This window comes from Rhinolophus sinicus, linkage group LG17 (genome assembly GCF_036562045.2).
Source record: "Rhinolophus sinicus isolate RSC01 linkage group LG17, ASM3656204v1, whole genome shotgun sequence".
NCBI lineage: Eukaryota > Metazoa > Chordata > Mammalia > Chiroptera > Rhinolophidae > Rhinolophus > Rhinolophus sinicus.
The window spans coordinates 15,988,991-16,011,250 of NC_133766.1; the positions used below are offsets into that span (position 1 = coordinate 15,988,991).

Here is a 22,260-nt window from a genome sequence, read left to right on the forward strand (position 1 = left end):
TAGCTTAAGTCCGAGACTTACCTTCTTAAAGGATATTTTGAAGATTAAACACCTTCTATTAGCTTTATTTTGTTTCAATTTTTGTGGAATCAGGGGAGAGGGGAATTCCTGCTGTCATAATTATCTTCTTTAGTTTGCATGAGAGAACTGGACTTTGGGGGTCAGTTTGAATTGAGATCCAGACAAGTTGGGTCCATTCTACGGACTTGGTTTAAAAAAAAAAAATTGAACATCATGAAGGAAATGAACAATAGAGATGGCTCCCTTCCTCTTTTCTGGACCAGAGTGCACCTCTTCTTTTGTGCTGTCACCTGGCCCTACTGCTCCTATGACACAGCCTCTCCCTGCACCAAGGCCCTTTCTCGTTCTATACTTCTATAGGACTCCATTGCTTTCTTTGTGCCTCTCTTTGGACAAGAAACACCAAAGTCCATACTCCAAGTTCCTTTTGGCTCTAATCCGAGCTATTTTGCTTTTGTCTACCCCCCTCACCGCCTCCCCCACCCCCGTCCCTGGCATCACTCTTTATCTCCACGACCAGATCCCAAACTCCCCAACAGAAAATCACATCGTTTCTATCTGCCATTAACCAGCTTCCTCAACCACCCCATGCACTAATAATGAGGTCTTCAAATCGTCACTGCTCACAGGATTGGTTAAGAAAAAGATTGGAGAGAAATGGAATACATCTCTATCTCCACACGGTTTCCGTCAGTCTTACCAATCTGTAGTTATATATTTATCTATCTTTTCACTTAGTGACTATAAGCCTCATACAGGCTGGGAAACGTGTCTGCTTTGTTGACCAGGGTTTGCCTAATGCTGGCCAGAGTAAAGATGTTTAATGAAGCTCTGTGGAATATGGGAGTGAATGGAAAGGAGAAGAAGCTTATTCAGAGGGGATTTCCGCTCACCCTAAAGAAGCGAAATAAAAGCAAACTTGGTGGTTTTTACTTAATTGTGGGCAAATTGATATGGACTGAGAAATTCAATGAACTGTATTCATCAATTTTTGTCTCTGGGGTAGAGTCATGAGACTGAGACCCAGAATTCTTGGTCCCACCCCTTTCGTGGCATTAAAAAAAAAAAAAAGAACCTTGGCATATTACACCAACCAGATTTTTTTTTTCTTTGTCTCAAAGAAGGCCCAGCTGAACACTAGATTCCTCACCCGGTGCAACAATCAAAAATTCAGAAAACCTCAGCTGCCTCAGATGATGTCACAAAACCCTTAAGAATGCTCACTGCTGAGTTGGGCACAGGTCCAGGAAACACAATTCTTTCTGCCAGTTATTCAGGGTCTTTGACAGGTTAGGTGGTCTTTTTTCTTCTTACTCTTTTTTTTTTTTTTCATTCTCTTAAAAGGCAGTTCAGTTTACCTCTAAGCAAGACATTAGCTCTGGCTGCCCCAAATAACATTTTAATTGAAGTCTCAGTCCAAACAAATGCCCGGCCTCTTTATTAACCCCAACAGTGTAATTTTTCAACCTAAGACTGATTCAGGGGGAAACTGTCTCACTTAAACTGCCATGCAACGGAACATGGCAGTTTTCCTCAATCAGTCTCTTTTCTGACCTTAATTTGAACCTTAATTTCTTTTAACCATGTTCTCTTTATTAGCTGCTCATAGCCGTGGCACAATACTAATTTTCCTGTTTTTAGACTATCGGTTTACAGAGGTATTTCACTCCCCCTCGGTCCCCAGATGTAACCAAGATTTCATGGACCTTTTTGGGAAAGAGGAGGTAATACTTAATCTTAACCGTTTTTAGGTTTAGTAATTTAAATAGCTCCTTTGCACGATGTTCTATAGAATTTTAGCTTGTGTATTTTTGAGGTACATTAATGTTTATGTTCAAGAAAATCATACACTTAATTGTCAGAAAAAACTTAAAACAACCTTTTAAATGATTTCAAAAGATTTTTCATCAACAGACAAGTCCATACTCATAAAATAAAGTAGAAACTAAGGTTATTATCTTATTAATTCAGACAAAAACAATACGTATGTTGAATTAGAAACCTCTAATCTTTTGGGGGAAACCTGAATTACCCAGAAAATTGCTTCAATTCCTTTCTTCATTTTTATGCTTAGACATAATCGATAAATAATGACAGAGAAAATAATTTTTTCTTACTTATACCTTCCTATTTTTTGACATTGGTAAAATGATCCAAATTAAAAAACAAAAAACAAACAAAAAAAAGCATCCTTTTCATTAACAATGAGAAAAATGTGTTTCTCTATTTGGAGTCTACCTTAATACACAAAACTATGTAGGGAGAAAAACAGCACTTATGATCATGTGCTCAATTAGATTTATTATACGTTTTTGTACTTTTTGGCATTAGCATGAAAGCATATTGGTTATTATTCTTTATAACCTAATTGGAGGCTTTGTATCTAGTTACCCCTCTGTTCTCTGCTTCATCTACTACCCTGTTTCCCCCAAAATAAGACCTAGCCAGACAATCAGCTGTAATGCGTCTTTTGGAGCAAAAATTAATATAAGACCCGATCTTATATTTTATATTATATTATATTATATTATATTATATTATATTATATTATATTATATTATATTATATTATATTATATTATAAAGACCTGGTCTTATATTATAATAAAATAAGACTGGGTCTAACATGAATTTTTGCTCCAAAAGATGCATTAGAGCTGATGGTTTGGCTAGGTCTTATTTTTGGGGAAACACGGCAGTTTGTTGATTGCAAACATTACATTTCTGTGACTTTAAAGTCCTAGAACTAGGATTGTCATTGAAAGTTGGAGGTTCAGCCTGGTGTTTGGAAGGCAGGGACCATGTGCCCTCGGGTGAGAGGAGGTAGGCAGCTGGGAACAATTGTCTGTCCCCTGCAGTGTTCAATGGCATTAACAGCGTGTTGGCACGATAAACTTTGCCTTCATTTCACGGGCTCAAACAATTAGTGGGATTGAATCAGAGTTCTCCTGGATCATAGTTTATTACATGTTATTAAATTCCATTATTCAAGAAGTTGCTGCTCTGATTATAAAACTTCCCAACATTTCCTACAACGCCCCCATCTCCATTCCTTATGTATTTTCTGATACGTTTATCTTGTACTTCTCTGATAAACAAGTTTTGTTTTTTTGTTTTTTTTCTTTCCTTTCTCCTTCCCCTTGGTACTTATTTAAAGAGCTAAGGGCTAATTTGAAAATACATCTTTGAAAGGATAACAGAAATGAGATGTGAAAAAAAAAATGGATGAAGATTCTTAATTAGTCCATTATTTGACACGCACGATTTAACATGGTATGCTTAGCATTGTGCATTCCCCAAAAGAACAAGGCTCTTTTTTTTTTTATCCCAAACTTTAACTCCCTCTCATTCATTATATCCCTTCTTGTCACTTTCCATTAGCTGATTGTGACATCCTTTGCTGGAAGGGCGAGCAAGCAGATTACTTCCAAACTGGTGTAAGTGACACTCAAAAGACTGGCCTAAAGGGGGTTCTGTGATAGCAACAAGCTCCTCAGCCCCTGGAGTTGGAGAATGTCATTTCAATAATATACTGGAATCTATTGTCACATCATTTTTGTAGCAACTTGTTAACTTCCCAGAACTGACAGGAATGGGTCTTTGCTGGAACGTATGCATTATACCATCGCATGTTATCACTGTTTCTGATAATAATAATAATTTATTGTGCCAATCCAATCCTTCTAACTAGCATCTTGCATTTTACAGATGAGGAAACTGAGGGTCAAAGTTAAATAGATTGTCTTGTGGTCATACAGCTAGCTGATAAGTAGCAGACTAAGCTTTTAATTGAGGTCTGGTGGACTCCAAGCTATGCCTCTTTCCATTAGAGCAGGCTACATGCATCGGACCAACTTCAAGGAAACTTAAGTGTGTCTCCCTAAATCTAAAGGGTAAAGAAATGATCAAAAGATGATTTAATTTAATGCATTGAGAGATATCGTCACTAGGCACTTCTAAATGGGGGTGAGGGATGACTGAATGAGTCAGCCAGGGTTCAAACACACATGGATAGATTGTGCTGACTGAGAAAACTAGAGACTCTGATGCTCTGATTAGATCAGCCCTGGAGATGTGAACTGTTACCCAGCCATCATCCCTGTCCCCTGCTATGCCTCCCCTACTCCCAAAAGTCCATCCTTGGGGACCATCCTCAGCCTTGGAAGGGGGTTGACCTGGGAAGAGTTGAATGATTGTGGATCAAAGATATATCCCCATCGGTCACAGACAACAGCAGACTCTGATATGAACAGCACCAGGACCAATCCTGCTGCCACTCAGACCCGCAGCCCAGCCTTTGGCCTCACATGGTCTTCTGCTCCTGAAAAAAAACAAGTTTTCTTCATTGATTAAATTTCAGCTTCGCTCCTTCATTAAGCAAGTTTTAGCTTCTTTTCCCAGTAACCTTTGAAACATTTTGATTATAAAATAGAAAATAGGGAAATACAGAGCAATGCACTAAATAAAAGTCACCTGTTATTCTACCACCAGGGGAAAATTGGTGGTTTCATGGTATATATCTTTCTAGTCTGGGCTATACGTACGCATACTAGGCAGTAAAATGTGGTGGATATAGGGATAGACTCTGAAATCAGACCACTCGTCTTTAAATCTAGACATGGTCACCTAACCTCTCTGGACCCGTTTTCTCATATGTAAAGTACTCCCACATAGAGTTGTGACCATGACCTAATACATGTGAGGTAGCTGGCCCGTGGGAATCACTTCATTCTACCTACCGTTACAGGCGTGACGATCCAGTGTTCTTGTCTTACTCGCTGTTTCTGACCATGCTCCAGGCTCCTTGATTCCAAGCCCATAGATAACTCCGTCTTCAGCTGTGATTCTGCCCCTTCTCAGTCCATGTACTTTGCCCAGCCTGTCCCTTACACCACATCAGTCATTTTCTAGGTCTCAATCCCTATCCATTTAGCCATACTCTTATATAAGCATCGCCAGCACCTTCTTCTTCTGCCTGATGGACATGTTTCTGCCCGGATGCCCTGCTTACCCTGCCTGGCACCAAGGCAAAGCCCCACCAGTCCTCCTTGTTCTCACCTGTCATGAACTCCTTGAAGTGAGCGCAGATGGAAGCCACATCAGAAGTCTGTGATGCTAAAGACAGGAGCAGTATCAACCCACAATTTTTGGACCTCTGGAATGTCAATGATGCACTAGGTTCCATATATATATATATATATATATATATATATATATATATATATATATATATATATATGTATATATATATGTATATATATATGTATATATATGTATATATGTATATATATACACATATATATGTATATATGTATATATGTGTGTATATATGTATATATATGTATAGATATACATATATATACACATATATACATACACAATATATATACACAATACAAGGGCAAGTGTATTTGTTTAAACCATTTTAAACATGAAAAAGAAGGATCTTAAAAATATTTTCTTTTTAAAAGCCCTCTGTTGTCAAGTCCATTTTCTCAGAGATCTCTTTGCACCACAGAGAAAAGAAAAAAAAAAAAAAATATATATATAAAATTATTGTTATGATTTTTTAACTGGGAGAGTGTAAGATCAGAGAGTGGACGGCCAGTGGCAAGCATGGAGGGAGGGGGATTACATTTAATGAAGCTGGGAGTTCACATGGACCTTTCATCCTTAAAAAAAAAAAAAAAAAAAAAAAAAAAAATGTTGATTTTACATGCCAAAGTCTTGAAAGGGGCTTGACGGCTCACGCCTTTGGTGTATTTTTCCAGATGGCAGATGCCATTTTGTGTTTTGCATAAACTGACTAAATTTGCTTGCTCTTTGTACTTATTTCAGAGGCAACCATTCTTTGCTTTCAATAGGACAGAAGCGCTCCTTGGCACTGGAACCCTCCTGGTCTGGTGAGGGAGGAACTACGGACTGTTCTGAGGATACACAGGCATCACCCAACACTTCCTCCGTTCAGACTGAGGAAAGAGCTTGGGCTGGGGCTTTGGATTCCCGTTACCTAAGGAGGATTCTGCCTGTGTGAACAAATCAGAGGGTAAGCTATGCTGAAGAACTTTCTAGAGTTATCCTTAGAATTTGCCCTTCTTATCTCCATGGAGGACAAATAGGTTCATTATGCTCTTATTTCAATTCCTCTATATCCTGCTAATTGCCAGTTGTGTGATCCTGTACCTTAATTCCTCTGTGCCTCAGTTTCAGCAAAAAAAAAAAAAAAAAAAAAAAAAAAGAGGATATAATAACAAATAGCATGTGTCTCTTTGGATTGTTGTGATGATTCCATGGATTCTAAATCCATGTAAAGGATTTAACACGTACTCAAGAAATGTTGGTAATTATTATTGTTGTTGTGATTAATTTCCATGGGAATTTGCATGTTTTTCTTATTTTCTGCTGATTTGACCCTGCCCTACTCCCACCATCATTATGTTAATTCTTTGGGTAGTTTTTATGGAAATAGAATGGTAATAAAGTGGTTAAGCTACAGGCTTTGCGGTCAGAATCAAGTTGAAGTTCTTAAAGTAACATTCAGTAGCTCAATGAATGACGTAATTTCTTCCAGCCTCAGTGTTTTCATCTTTAAAATAGGGATGATAATAACAAAACCTGCCTTGTAACATTTTTGAGACGATTAAATGAGACAATGCTTGAACAGTGTCTGGCAAGTAGATAAAGCATGTTATATTACTGCTATTATTTCTGCTCTTATCCTCAAAAGTGCCTCTAGAAGCTTGTCAAGGCTCTGGGGCTTTGGCTTCATGTCAGCTCCCCCACCAGAAAAAAGGGCAAACACAGAAATAGAAAGATGCTGTGAGGCCATGACTTTACGGGGACTCTGCCAAATTACGACACAGAATTGAAGGGTCGAGTCTTTCTCAACATGGATTTCAATTACAGTTAGGAAACTCACATTTCTGAGCAGGTGATTCCCCAACTCATGATACTGGGGATTACCCCAAACAGTAGCTAATGGGATAGGAACCAAAGCCTTATTCTTCTGTTCTACAGCCCCCGCCTCAATAAGGCATAGAGTGAGGTAGGTGGTGGGGAAGAAATAGTTACCTGTGCTGGTTACCAATCATAGAGGAATGTGGCATTTGCATATTGTAGAATATTCAACTTTCACCTTTTCAAAATGTATACTTACTCTTCCCTCAAACTGAAAATGGATGGACGTTGCATCTGTGAGTGAAAGAAAATCCCCTAAACAGTATAATTGTGTTATCAGACAGTTAAAACCTGTCTAGATCACTTTTGCCTTCCTCATCCAACCATGATGAGTGATCTCCATTAATAAATGAATAAAGAGAAAACAACTGAACACTTGAAACTTCTAGCCCAAAGCCAGCAGGAAACCTGAAAACATGGAAGAACATGGAACAAGGAAGCGTACAAAGCATCCACAATCTTGCAAATATTTTATTTGCCCTCCTAGATTTGTTTTGAACTCCCCCTTGCACTGCTATCACGTCTAAAGGAAGAATCATATGGGCTTTGAGTTGGAAGGAAAAGGCACAGAAATGACTTTTTTCTCAATTCTGACAAGAGGACAAACCCATCTTTTTCTCTTGACCTCTTGCCTAGAAATAGCTCAGAGAGTAGAATGCTACAATTAATGATCATTAACAGCAAAATAAGAGAGGAAAGTAAGATCAAACAGACAAAAGAAAGTGCATGTCAAAGAAAAAGGAGGAAAGTTGGAAAGAACAGGAGGAAGCTATATTATTAAAGTGGGGGAAAGCATATAATAGCAAAAAACAACCCTTCCCCCAAACCCCCAAAATTCCTAGTACTGCGGCAGAGATAGCTAGCTGGTCAATAAAGTTTTATCCTCCCCTTCCACAGTGTGGCGTTCTTTAAGGGAAGCAATTGCTCAACCAGAGACCATATTTCCCAGCCTCTTTTGCAGTGATTTGGGACCATGTGGTTAGTTCTTTTCAGTGGAGTATGAGCTGAATTGAAGAGATGTGTGTCACTTTTGTTCTCAGTTAAGACTGTGTATAGTTTCTGTATTCTCCCCCCACCCACCACCATCACCCCGACCTCTCTCTCCGTCTTCTGGCTGGACAACCTTGATGTCACCCATATAGAGAAGCTGTAGAACTATTACGTGAAAGGAACCTGGATCCCTGAATGACTGTTTGAAAGAGCCCAGCCAGGACAGCTGCCCAATCAGGAATATCCACATTAGGCTCTTTGTGAGTGAGAAATAAACTAATATATTAAGCCGCTGAGCTTTTTGAGATTGCTTGTTATATCAGCAAGCATCACTTACCTTGACTAATGTAAAAATCGATACCAGAAGGGAGTTCTAGAAGCAGTTTTTTTTTCTTTTCATCTTTGCTTGAGAACCAGTTCATTTTTTCCCGATAATCCTCTTTTTCTTCTATTATCTTGTCAAAAGCAGCCAATAACCACCAACGCATGCTATTTTTCACCTACAAGCTCAAGAGTGACATGGTCGGACTTTCAAGTTATTAAAGGCAGTGGTCTCGCTGAGTGTTTTTCCACGTCATGATGTGGCTCTCCCGCCATCCAGCCGAATGCATCTGCTTACAACAACTTGACTACAAAGTCAATGTCACCTATTTTAGGTTTTTGATACCAGACACCACATCTGGTACCAAATATAACAGTCTAGTTTAGTCAGAAAAATGGAAGCCCCTTGTGGTAGATACAAGGCCATGTGTTCACCAAACCATTTCTTCTCTCTGGGCACATGGGAAGACCATGGTCCCCTCTCCCTTGCAATTTAACTGGGGCCACAGGACCAATTCTTTGTAATGTAGTGTGAGCAGAAGTACTGTGCCATCTTTGGTCCAGGGAATTAAAAAGTGTGTGTGTTTTTTCTGTGCTCTCTCCTCTTCCACAGGGATCTTGGATGACAGGTGTTCACTACCTAGTGTAGCTACAAGACAGAAGCCATTCAGCCTACATCCTGAACAAGAAACAACCTGTATGTTTTTATACTATTTTGAGTTTGGGGGTTGTTTATTACCAAATTATACCTATCCTATTCTGACTTATATACTAGAAATATTACCATGAGAGAGGAATCTAGTGTAAGGAATGAGAAGTTTATAGAATCATTGGGAAAGCCAAGGAGTGAAGGTGAAGGAAGTTGTTACTACCTTTCAGGAAATCTGAAGTGAAGAAATCACTGCGACAGAGATAGCTAGCTGGTCAATGAAGTTTTATCCTCCCCTTCCACGGTGTAGAGTTCTTTAAGGGAAGCAATCGCTCAACCAGAGACCACATTTCCCAGCCTCTTTTGCAGTTATAGGTAGGGTGGCCAAGTTGCCACTGACGAGCTCAGCGGCTTGCCAGGACGGAAGGAGGTAATTCTCAGGAGGATGCTCAGAAGCGGACACCTTGTCCCATGTCTGCTGTCTACCACCACCCACATTCCTGCTTGTCGCTACTGATAGAGAACCAGGATGGTTTTTTTCCTTCCACCTTTCAAAGCTTGCGCCTCTCAGTGGCAGATTATGCCAAGAGTCGTACCAGCAAGTGTGCCTGGCAAATGCACTTTCCAGGCTCTCAGACCATGTGATACAGAGGGGAGCTTAGAAGGACAAAGATGGTGTTCACTGAGTTTCCACAAAAAAATGTCTGGCGCACTGATCCTTGCTCTTCCCATAGGAAATTCACGTGGTCATTCCTCCAGAACCCATTTTCTCTTGAAAACCACATGAGGGCAGATCTTAAACTATTCTCTACCCTCGGTGCTAGACAATATCAGGCAATGCATTGAATTGATTTGAATGGGAGGACAACAGAATCAACAGCAAGTAAGAAAGTTCTCCCATGTGTTTAAGTCAGATGTCAAGGACTCCTGTCCATAGAATCTGATAATTCTCCTTAATGACTGCCCTAGATTCTGCTCCAGCTTAAGCAATGTTTCTTTCTAGCCTGCTTAGAAGGACCGTGAAGAGCTTTACTCCTTGGCTTTCCCGGCTCAACAAATGTCCTGCCGGCACAGCCAGAAGGAGGCTTTGACAGTAGCCTGGTTTATTGGATCTATGGAGATTGTCAATCATATATACATATTTTTTGTTTTAAACTGCATTCTCAAGTTGGCTGTGTAGAGTTAGTCAAATTATTTCTATATTTTGTTCATTTTGTTCAGAACATGACCTTTGTGGGATTTATGAATTCACTTTGGGGCAGGGTTTGAAGTATTCTCAGTGAAGAGGAGGTGGGGTGGGTTTGGATGTTAGGAAGGACCTGTCCAGCCATAAGGAAAGGGTCCTCATGAAAGGGAGGGCCAGACCCTGGTGTGATTTCATCTGAAAAGGCACAAAGTTAAAACTCAGTGGAAGATGAAAGACATCCTCTGGATATTTATTTTCCTCACCAAACAAGGGTAAGACCATCGTGCCTATGGTAAAAATAATGGTAGAGTGACTCAGACTTATTTACAACCATCAAAGAAATGAAAGATATGGATCATGTCACTAATTAATCTTTTTATCATTATAACGTGGTGACTGTGTCCAGCTGAAGAGTGCTGTGTGCATAATAGCACAATTATGGGGGATATGATGATGTAACCGCTGCCAGTGCCCAGCATTTAGCCTCCCTTTTCCATTCCCACCCACCCTGATCTCTGGCTATATTTAGTTGTTTTACACAGTGTACCTGGACCAAAGTCTATTTTACAAAATGAAAAGAATAGAGAGAATAGTGGAGTCTTCATAGAAAAATCAGGCTCCACAAAGTCTATTTCCCATGGTTACCCATGTTCCTTCTTGGTTGATATATTTTCTCCTACTTTGTACCTAGAATCATGGCTGAAACACAATCATGAGTTTACTTAGTACAAAGGGAAGTAGGGCATTGAGCAATCATCTAATGAATACAGTCAAGATGGTTAGTGAATCTGGAAAATTCCACTCTCAAAAAAATTACTTTCTCTACTCTGTAGCAGATTTCCTCTTGGCCTTAATTATCCACAGAGTTGTCCAATTTTCTGATAGTATTTACTGCTGTTGATATCACCTTAATAATTTATTTAATGGATTTCATTGGGTTTATTTGGGAATCCTTTATTCTAAGTGGCTTCTTTTATCAATTCATTTACTTAGTCAATAAATATAGAACTCTTTTCCAGTTATCTATTGCTATATAATAAACTGGTCAGAACCTAGTGATGAAATACAATAATTTATTATCATCACTCTTGGTTCTTGAAGTTGACAGGCTCAGTTGAGCAGTTTCACTTGGAGTGCCTCATATGGTGGCAGTCAGATGGCAGCTGAGGCTAGAGCCATCTAAAGGTTCTATGTCTGTTATAGGCATCATATATCTGTTATTGGGCTAGTCAGGAAACTCTCCATCCAAGTGGGTAATATGGGTGTCCTCAGAGCTTGTTGGTAATCGGCCTTCTTACCTTGTGACCAGCTTCCTCCAGCACAAGTGTTCTAAAAAGTTTGGGTAGGAGTTGCAAAGCCTCTTAAGACCTGGCCTTAGAAGTCATGCATATCACTTCTATCTTGTTTGTCAAAGTAGTCACTAGATTCTAGGAGTTAGAGAAATAGATTCCACCTCACTAGAACGGAATCGCTTGTGCATTCAGGAAGGAAAGAATTGATGGTTGTCATCTTAATGACAAGCTACAAAAAGCACCTACTATGTGACAGACACTAGGGTAAGTGCTGGGAAAAAGGGTTGAACAAAACAGGCACAGCCTCTGCCATTGTGGAGATTAAAACTTAGCTTAATTAACTTTAGTTTAACTTGACAATTTTTACAATCAACTACGAAACAGTAAATCTCAATATCAAGTATACTTGGTTATGAAGCTCGCAAACAGCTATTCTGATAATTTGTGGTCTGGTCATTTTGTTGGTAGCTGATGCATACCTATAACCAACTTGATGAGCAGTTTCATCCATGTATTCCTTAAAACATGGTCTGATCAAAACTGGAACATTCATCTGTGGCTTAACATGTTGAGTCTCTAGCTTGTTAAACTTATAAGAGGGACTATAAGAGGTGAAAAGTCAGAGTTTGTTCCTGATGAGCTTCCTCTTTTCAGCTATTATGATCCAGTGCAAGTGAAGCAACTTGTAACTATTGTAAAGCAAGAGGGGAACCCAGACAATACGGGATGAAATAGAGAGGCAGCGTCTTTCAGTTTCCATCCAGAGAATTATCTTCTGGAGAGAACTATTTGATTATTTGCCTCAGTTTTCTTCTCCCTCATGTCCTTGAAGGAAGGCGAGCTATATTTGTTAAGTAAAAGGAGATTTCAGCACAGGAATGTTGACAGAAGAATTGGTGCTGTTCAGCAATTCTCAGGCCTTATCAATTTGGCATAGGTCATGTCCATTCAGTGGTAACAGCTAGGAGGGGTTGGGGGAAGGGGCTCATGATGACACAAGAGATACCTTGACATGTCAGAAACAAAGGTCAACACGTGAAAAGGTCCAAGGGCAGGCAGTATTCCTGAGCACACTTGTCAAGTTCCCAGCCATGAAACCAGTATCATATTGTGCCTTCTTGTGTCTACATATCTATGTTACCTCACATAGCATGAAAGGACATTATAGGGGATATTTTAAGTCAAACAACAACAATAATACATACTTTGCCTTAATTCCCTGGGTGTTTCAAACAAAACTAAATTTTGGCTTCATTGTCATATAACAAGTCTCCCCTATCAACCTATTAACTTTATAGCCCATGTTTCATCAATATGGATACTTTTCTCACCCTAGTGAATCTCATGTCCCCTGAGTACGATTTGCTAAATTAAACTTCTTTCCATTTCTCATGTCATTTATTTATGTGTCTGAAATGCCTGTCCCTACTTTCTCTGGAAATTCATAATAGACTTTAATTATATCCTACTCTTCTTTCGGCCAGCACATACTTATTCGATGTGTTTTGTATTAACGTTGTTCTTTTGTGCATACTGATAGATGTATCACTTTGTAACTTTTCATGGACACCTGATTTGCCCAACTAGATAGTAAACTGAATGGCAGGAGTTTCTCTACACACACACACACACACACACACACACACACATACATATACATATACATATAAAATGTGTAGTGTATGATACATACATACACAGGAGGCATCTCTCAGCAGCTGATTGGCAAGCTCCATGCTGTACTTCCCTTTGTTTTTGTAGGTTAAAATCAAGCAAATGACTTTATAATTACCTGATAAATGAGATCAATACATATGTCTAGTGGATTATTCAGATTGTTAAAGCACCTCAACTTCATAGTCACAAAGATGGAAAAAAAAGTCTAGATTATTGCTCATCTGGGAAAATTCTTTTCGTAAATTCATGACAAATGTAAGTTCTTGAGCTATGTAAGTACTTGTGATTGATTATTTGGGGCAAAACAGATTTCTTTTTTTTCTTGAATGAACAATAGAAGTCTTACTCCTCAACGTGAGTCTACCTACCAGGCATTTAAATTTCCATGTCAGCCCTGTGGGAGATTATCAAGGTGTTTTTATTATTATTATTGGTCAGGAGAAAGCCACAAGCATGGCTTGGAGGACTCACATCCTTCCTCTATCATATCTAAGTATCTCCTTGCACTGATTCCGTAAATGAACATATAATTTAAGAAGAAATTTAGGGTTGGCCTCAGGAAAAATTGTAGCCAACACATCATCACCACTCTTCCCTCTTCTAAACAATTTGCTGTCTCTAAAACTATTTTATATGCAAAATTTGGTGCTGTCCATGCCTATTCACTAGATAAGGGACATACCCACTTGTCTGATTTCAGGGCCACCAGAAAACATTTCCATCTTCCAAATATCACAAATTGTCTTGCTATGCCTGATAATGCATTAACATGAAATAAAGCTTTCTTATCATAATTAGGTGCGTACTTAAAATTTGAATCCTGAGGGAAGCATTAATATAATGATGAGTCCTTATTCACATAAGATGATAACAACTGACAGCAGATCTTTTCTTACAAACAGGATTCGATTCGGGCAAGGTGGTGATTGAGTTTGAGAGAATGGCAGGTCGCTGCATTCTTAAAGCAGTGGGTTTGGAAGTAGGATATCCACACCCCATGGAGAATTCAAATGATCCAGTGTAGAAAGAAGACATTAAATCTTTTATTTCTTTTAATTTTTTAATTTAATCTTAAATAAAGAAATTTTGGTGTGTATATTTTTGATGCACACAATACAGTAACACATATGTAATTCATGAGTAAAAATACACAAACTGGATAGGCCTTAAATTTTTTTATGGATTAGAAGTTTAGAAACCACTGCTTACAAAGGATGAATGTGGATAAAAACTTCATGATGCTACACAGAGGAGCACGAAATAGTTACAGAACAAGTGTTTGCAACCTCAGAATTCTGACTCTAGTTATTACTGATTTCAGTTATTTGATCAATAGGGAGTTTACTAACTGTCAACCTGACTCTAGGACAGTCCCTTTTAAGATGTCCAGAAATTGCTCAATTTTAGGATGTTGACCAAAGAAAGTAGATTTTAATCATGTTTTTTTTTTTTTTTTTTTTTTTTTTTTTTTCCATTTTGTTTTCTCAAGGGTCCCACGGGAACAGAAACTTTTGAGGGAGTTTACTGTTTGTGCAAGATGACTGGTTGGGTAAAGAAGTCCAAAGTTGATTATCTGCAGAACAAATAAAGCCTGGGCAAAGGTAACTGAAATGGATGTCTCCCACCTTGTCCTTTCAGCGTGTCTAAGGGGATGTTTGCGCCAATGATTGCATAATCGAGAGCCTAATCTATGCATGTGAAAAGGAGCGGAGGTGCACTGTAGACTCCTACTGGTTAAAAATGATCACTGACTTTTATTATTCTTAGTTCGGTGGGCAATTGATGGTGGTGCCTATACAAAAATCATTTAAAAAAATCTATTTGTTGATGAGATATTTCTAAATATCCAGGTTTTGTTTGTCAGACAGCATTGGAGTGGCTGAATTAGAATTTTCATTCTCCTTCCCCAAACGTAGACAAAACACAACTCTAGGCCCATACTAAAATAAGTTTACTAATTCATGGCTATGTAGTCTGAACTTTCAGTGTTTTTGTTTTTTCTTTTTTTTTTTTTTTTATTGGGGAAGGGGAACAGGACTTTTATTGGGGAACAGTGTGTACTTCCAGGACTTCTCTCCAAGTCACGTTATTGTCCCCTCAATCTTAGCTGTGGAGGGTGCCGTTCAGCTTCAAGTTGCTGTCCTCTCAGTCTTAGTTGTGGAGGGCGCAGCTCAGCTCCAGGTCCAGCTGCCGTTGCTAGTTGCAGGGGGCACAGTCCACCATCCCTTGCGGGAGTTGAGCTGGCAACCCTGCGGTTGAGAGAACACGCTCCAACCAACTGAGCCATCCGCGAGCTCAGCGGCAGCGCAGCTCAAGGTGCCATGTTCAATCTCAGCCGCAGGGGGCGCTGCCCACCATTCCCTGTGGGACTTGAGGAATTGAACTGGCCACCCCTTGGCCAAGGGCCCACTGGCCCACGTGGGAATCGAACCGGCTGCCTTTGGAGTCAGGAGCATGGAGCTCCAACAACCCGAGCCACCCGGCCAGCCCTTTTAGTGTTTTTGATGATTAATAACATCAAGGGAAATTGGATTGTTTCTGTGACTACTCCATAATTTCTGTCAAATATTCAGAATGGACAAAGATATAGTGTGGGGTTCAACTAGTCTTTTAGAAGATAACTTTCTAAGCAAAAATGTTGACGGTAAAGTAGGATGTGGTTAAGTGGTGAGGTTAAGAACTTATTCTTGGAAAAAAATATGCCAATGCTTTGGGTTTCAGAGATCCTTACTGACAAGATGTTTACTTAACTATTCTCTTTATTTTAACTCTTTGTTGTTGTTGCTTTTGTTGGGACTTGAAGTTTATAAAGTTTATAAAATATTTCTCAAAGAAATATTTAAGAAAGCGTTTAGATATTAAGAACTAAAGAATAAGAGTGAGACCCTCTGCCTAATTTTTGAAAAAATTCTCATAGGATTGGTAATGTGTTGTGGGAAATCCACTGAGAATTGTCACTGATAATGTGAGTATGTATGGATATGCATGTAACAACTAAAACCAGTTAGTGTCCAGATTATCTCAATAACCATAACAACTGCTGCTATAATTGTTTAAAAAGAAAAACATTCTTCCAGTATGGAAAGAAATTCCAATTTCTAAGCCCAAGCCCTGCTATGACCTATGGCTTGGAATTTCACTATGACCAGCTCTATTCAAGCGGAAAAACCAATTATAGTATACATTTAGCTTAGATATTTGGAAATACTTCTATGGACTGTGAGACACTGAACTGAGTTGTTCATGGGGTTGGTAGATTCTGGACTCTTTCAAAAGTCCAGAGTAAACAATCATCTTTTGGAATCTGTAAATCTGTAGTTTTTCCTGAAAATAATGATCTTTGGTGGGTCTGTCAAGCTCTACGGTTCTATTGGCCCCCATCCATGGCTTACAACATTGAGTGTGTGGATTGTCTCTTCTACCTTTAAAAGGAGCTACTTGAGGAAAGCTGGTGGTGATGGTGGGAACATGTAAATCTTGACTGATAAAGTGAACTTCATGAGTTAAGATAATGAAACAGTTTGTGATTCAAGAATGAGCTTTGAAAACTGCATTTGGTAAAGAAGATGACAGAATGGAAGAGAAAGAGAGAGAGAGACAGAGGACAGAGATGTGAGAGTCAGAGTGAGAACACACAAGAGGTGCATGGCTGGCGGGCTGGCGGTTCAGAGGGCCTGGTTTTCCAATCTGGCACTGGCCTTGATGAGTCTGTTTATTCAGCCACAGTATCAGACATTCCCTTTTCCTGCCCGAAGAAGTCCCCTTTGAAGAACTGCTCTGCTGGGGAGTAGTTTCCCTTGGACGGGCTACTCCTGTTTGCAGACCTAAAGGAAAAGAACTGGAAAGGCCACAAGAATTTTCTTTAAAGTGATATTCCAGCGCCACGTGAGGGGAGGATGAAATAGCAGTAAAAGATTTATTTCCTGGTTGAGGTATTTTTTTCCCCTCTCAAGCGAGTTTAGCACTGAACAAAAGTGTCACATGAATGCGGCGGGGGTCAGAGGTGTTTGGGTCCCTCCAGGTTTGTGTGGTCAGGTTGAGGCTGGGGGTGGGAGAGCATTTCAAGCTTCTGTAGGCCTGGAGAGAGCGAAAGCACACCTGTGAGAGTCAGAGAGAATTCAATAGGACAACCTAGTCTTACAAGTCTTGATCTGTAAAGGAATCAATGGTGGTGACTTATTAGAGGACCAGCCTACACCTTCAAAGCAGAGCAGCAGAGAAAGCTTTAGTGAGCTGGAGGACAACATTCATTAACCAAATTGGATAATTCAGAGGTTGGAAATTTTACTTTGGGGCTTTCATGTTAATTTCTTGTATTTCAGGATGACACTTTTTACTTTTCAAAGAAGTTTTTCATCCAGCCCTCACGGTAACCCTGTGAAGTAGTCAGTGTAGATGTCAGTCTCTGGCATTTTTCTCTTTGGAAAAGGACGTGGCCAAAGAAAGAGAGATGGTTACCTAGCTCATTACTGGCAGGGGCAGAACGACAACCCAGGTCTCCTGACTCCTGGACCAGGTCTCTTTGCTCTGTGTTCTTGCAACCTGTACAAAGTGACGATGGGAGTTGCAGAAAAAAGGAAAGTGACATTCTCCATCTCCTCCCAGGCCCGTAGAAAGTTACTGTGACTTTGAAGCTGCTGCTTTGCTGTGTCCAAATTTTCTCTCCGGGACTGGCCTTAGGGAGGAGATTCAAAGTGAAACCTTCAGAGGGGAAGTCTCGTGTTCTAGTCACTGTGGCTGCCCAGGCCTCTGGTGGATTTGTTCAATCTTTACCTGTACCACATGAAACAGGAGCTCTCCAGAATGAAAAGAGTTCTTTGTTCCATCTCTGAGAGATGCCACCTTGGTGAGGCCTGACTTTCCGGGAAAGGGGATGGGACCCACACTCTCTCCTTGATTCCTGGCTGAGACTCGATGACTCACGTCGACACTCCCCCCGCCTAGGACTGAGGTTTATGCAGAAGGGAACACAGGGCACTAACGATGAGTGTTTGAGGTGTCAAAATGAACCAGAGCTTCCTTCCAGGGAATATGGATTTATGTTTGTCAGGGCTCTAGGGATAAACTCGAAAAGGTCTTACTTATGGGGTACCTTTTCTGCTTTGACACACACAGCCTTATATTGTATCGATTTCTGGATGTTTGTCTTCTTTCTACATGTAAAGCTGAAGCAGATGGACACTGAGCCATATCTTGTCATTATTTGTATCCTTGAAGGCTTCCGAGTGCTTAAAATATTTAATGAATAAGTCAGAATCCATTTTCAGCTAACCCCTTATCCCAGTGTTTCTCAGCCTATAGTTTGAATTCAAATCACCTGGGAAACAGGCATGTGCACTTTGAAATAAATCCTGAAATGCATCTCGTGCACCAAAGTTTGAGAATTGTTACCTTAGCCCCTTTCTCCTTGGCTTTGCGAGCTCTTGGTGACTTTGAACAAACACACTCTCAGATTTTGCAGTGTTTTCTAATTTACAAGGCTTATTTCACATGTGTGTCTAATTTATTCCTAACGTAATAGAGCTAATTTAATAATAGTCCTATAAGGTAGGACCTTTTCCTACCCACTTCACAGATGCCAAGATAGAGGAGTGATATTCTTTGGATCACATAGCCAATTTATGGCCAAGCCTGTACTCATACGAAGTCTTGTGATTCCAGCTGCTGTACTCTTTCCCCCACACCTTCCTGCAGCTTTATACCTACCATGTTTTCCCCAAAATAAGACCTAATCAGAAAATAAGCCATAGCATGGTTTTTCAGGAGGACATCCCCTGAACACAAGCCCTAATGCGTTTTTGGAGCAAAACTTAGTATAAGACTGGTCTTATTTTCGGGGATACACGGTATGCTGTTGTTTGGGTGGAAGGTGATATTCTTGATAATGTGCAGTCCATATAGCTGGGGACAGTTGCTGTGAGACATATGTGAAGCCAGGAGAAGTGAACACAGTCTGTATTCCTAATGATGTCTCCAGTGGGATAACTGGTTAAGACTAATACTGAAGTGTCCTTTTGTGCACACGTTAGAGGAAAGCAAGTTCATTATCAAATTGGAAAAGCAGAGCTGGGACCCGGTGAGAGGTGAGAGTCCTTTCAGAAAAGGACAGGGCATTTGTTTGGTGACCTGTGATTGAAACTATGCTCTCCTGACTTAATTTTCCTGGACATGAAGAAGATGTGGGAAGCAGACTGAACCCCCAGGACTTGCTTTGTGACCTGGAGGCCCAGGATGACCAGAACAGCTGTGTGGAGGGTGGCTGTTTTAGAGATCAGTGATGTCACAGCAGTGTGAACATGAGGATTGCCGTGAAGGTGAGTAGTTCTTGTCTCACTTAATTTGAAAGGTTCAAAATGTTCGAAAGTTCACTTGATGCTCAAGGGAATACATAGCTATGCCTTCAATGGCAATTTAGTGGTCGCTAGAGTATTCTAAACAGAATTTCTAAACAGTAAACTGGCTGTTTACTCTTGGATTAATTGCAATGCACAGACAGGCATCAGAAACTGAGACTTGTCAACTGAAAGAGAAGGTAGGCTTGCAACTTCTGCTAATCCCCACTTCCTTTTCACTTTGCTGGGAAGGGACCTCTTCTTTAATCACGGAGGAATAGATGATTGATATGTCTGTACCCTGATTAGAAAAGGTTTCATTTTACTTGTGCACTGTACGTGGAATTAGTTAAGGGAGGCATAGGAAAAGAAGTGATGGACTATTGTTCACATTAAATTATAATGACAGCCTTCCTAACCACTGTGTATTTATTAGGTAAGAAAAGAAAATGTCTGGTAAAATTCTGTATAGGTTAATAACACCTTCATAATATACTCCTTCTTTTCTGTTGACTTGAATAGCCCTCCTACTGACTTTTAATGGATTATTAGAGTTAATTACATCAATTGCAATATAATTGATTCTTAAATACTATGTAGAAACCTCATACAATTATAGAAAAACAAAAGTTATCTAGACATCTCAGATGAAAAAAGATTTGGAATTCCTGCACATTTAATTTCTGATAATCACTAGTCAGTTTGGACGTTAAGATTGCATGGTGTCCTGTTTTCTCTTTGCTAGGTTTTGACAGAATTGATAGTTTTACAACATTTAACTCAATACGCATGGAAATATAAGATTAAAGCTGTGAATGCAATTTTTTTTTTTTTTCCTAAAAAAAAAAGATCACTTCATGGCTTAAAAGCTGAAATGTGTTACCTGCCTAACATTGACAGAAACAAACTCAGGGGAAAATCAAAAGTGGATTTGATGTTGAGTTTTAGAAATCTCTTCTCCACGGGTGTAAAGATTCCTGTGGGTCTTAGAGTTTGTTACCTGAGGGCTTTAAATGTGATGAGGGGATGAAATGCCTAAAGGGGCAAAAAAAATTCCTCCCATTTTATTACCTAGACGCAGACTATGTGTTCTCATGTCAAAACCACTGGTTGAAAAGTGAAACATCATTAATATCTGTTATTTGATGTCATATAGATCAAAAGAAATCCTTGTAATAGAGTTGTTTGAATGCAACCTTTTCATTTTAACTGATTTGGGGAACTAGTTTGTAGGTATTGGCACAGTTAGAAATGTTAGCGTTTTCTAAAGGACTCTTCTGCTTCACAGATACAGATTTCTAGATCATTCTAAAATAGTCTACAAATAAACGTGTAAAGGAGTGACAGCTTGATGCAGTGGACAGGTCACTGGAATGGACATCAGCAGACCTGATGTTTTCTGTTAGTGCTTAGCTCCAGGACTTAACCTGACTTAATGTTTTCGTCTGCAAAATAAGAGAGGGAGAGACCCTCAACGTTCTCACTATGAATCTCCTGCTGTTGAACTTGTGGTGCTTTTATTGTCTACAGTAACTCATCTGATTCTTAATATAAGCTGCCTGATATCAATATGTATATTGTGTATATCAATATGCCTTATATCTGTAAAATGTCTTAGCTAGTTAATTAGGTTTTAAGTTTCCAAGGACAGGGACCATGCTGCATACATCTCATAACATATACTATAGTTTTACAGCATAGAATTGCTACCGTTAGGTTGCATGAGCAGCCAATCCAAAGGAAGTGTTCCCATTTATCCCCTGAAAGTCTTAATAGAACAAGAATAATGACAAAACACCCCATATATTAGAAAGGGTTAACTTTCAAAAGCATTGTAAAATATTTTATTTTTATGAAACTTTAATTGTGCTTTAAATCAGATGCATTTAATATGTAACATTTCACCCAGTTTTTCCATAAGTTGAAATGCAGTCTCATTTTCAATGGTATTTTTAATGGAACTTGAGCAACCTATTCTGAAGTTCATCTGGAAGGGCAGTGCATAACAATAGCCACGAAAAGTAAACAAATAAAATATTAAAATGAGTGGGGACTTACCCAAGCAGTTATCAAAACAAACTATTCATCTCAAACAATATATGACTGTAGTGATGAAATTAATATACAAGCGTAGTAATAGAGAAATCAACTAACCAAAAGAATAGAGTCTGGAAACAGAATTAAGAATATAGAGGAATTTAACAGATAACATTGAGGCATTTCAAATCAGTGGCTGAAATATAGACTGTTCAGTAAATGGCATTGAGACAAATGGCTCTCCATCTGGACTCATACCATACACAAAAGTAAATTCCAGATGGAATAAAGCTCTAAACATAGAAATCAAATCTATAGAAGCATTAGAAGGAACTATGAATGAACCTTTAAAAAAATAATCTTGGATGAGAAGGTCTTTGTAAACAAGATGGGAAATTCAGAGACCATTAAGAAAAACCTGACAGAGTTGACTTTATTAAAAAATCATAAACAAAGTAAAAAGAGAAATGACACACTGGGACAAAATATTTAAATTATACATTACAAAAAAAAAAAAAGGTTACTACCCATTATTCAAAGAGTGTCCACCAGTTAATGAGAAAAATATAAATCACTCATAAAAATGGGCAAATGATATAAAGTAAGCAATTCCCAGGTGAAATTGCAAATGGCTAGAAAACATTTGAAAAATATGCTCAACCTCATTAGTGGTAAAAGAAATGTAAAACAAAAGAATGTGAGTTGTCATTTTCTACCTTATCACATTGGCAAAAAATTGAGGGAGTTGATTGGATATATCAGTTAAAATGAATGAATATACTATATAGACTGTCAAGAA

At 39.1% G+C, this 22,260-nt stretch overlaps 1 long non-coding RNA gene across 13 annotated transcripts in view; it reads left to right on the forward strand.

Annotated features, from left to right (window-relative positions):
* Nucleotides 1–22,260, forward strand: part of LOC109450593 (uncharacterized) — a 209,518-nt gene that overhangs the window by 16,891 nt on the left and 170,367 nt on the right. For 10 of the 13 annotated variants that reach the window (XR_012492951.1, XR_012492953.1, XR_012492947.1 and 7 more), the window contains exons 2-4: nt 5,885–6,066; nt 14,582–14,693; nt 19,267–19,406. This is a non-coding gene — a long non-coding RNA (uncharacterized LOC109450593). Of the gene's footprint in view, nt 1–5,884; nt 6,140–8,901; nt 8,986–14,581; nt 14,694–19,266; nt 19,407–22,260 lie in introns of all 13 variants that reach the window. The other 3 variants (XR_012492954.1, XR_012492957.1, XR_012492955.1) reach the window with 3 other exon arrangements.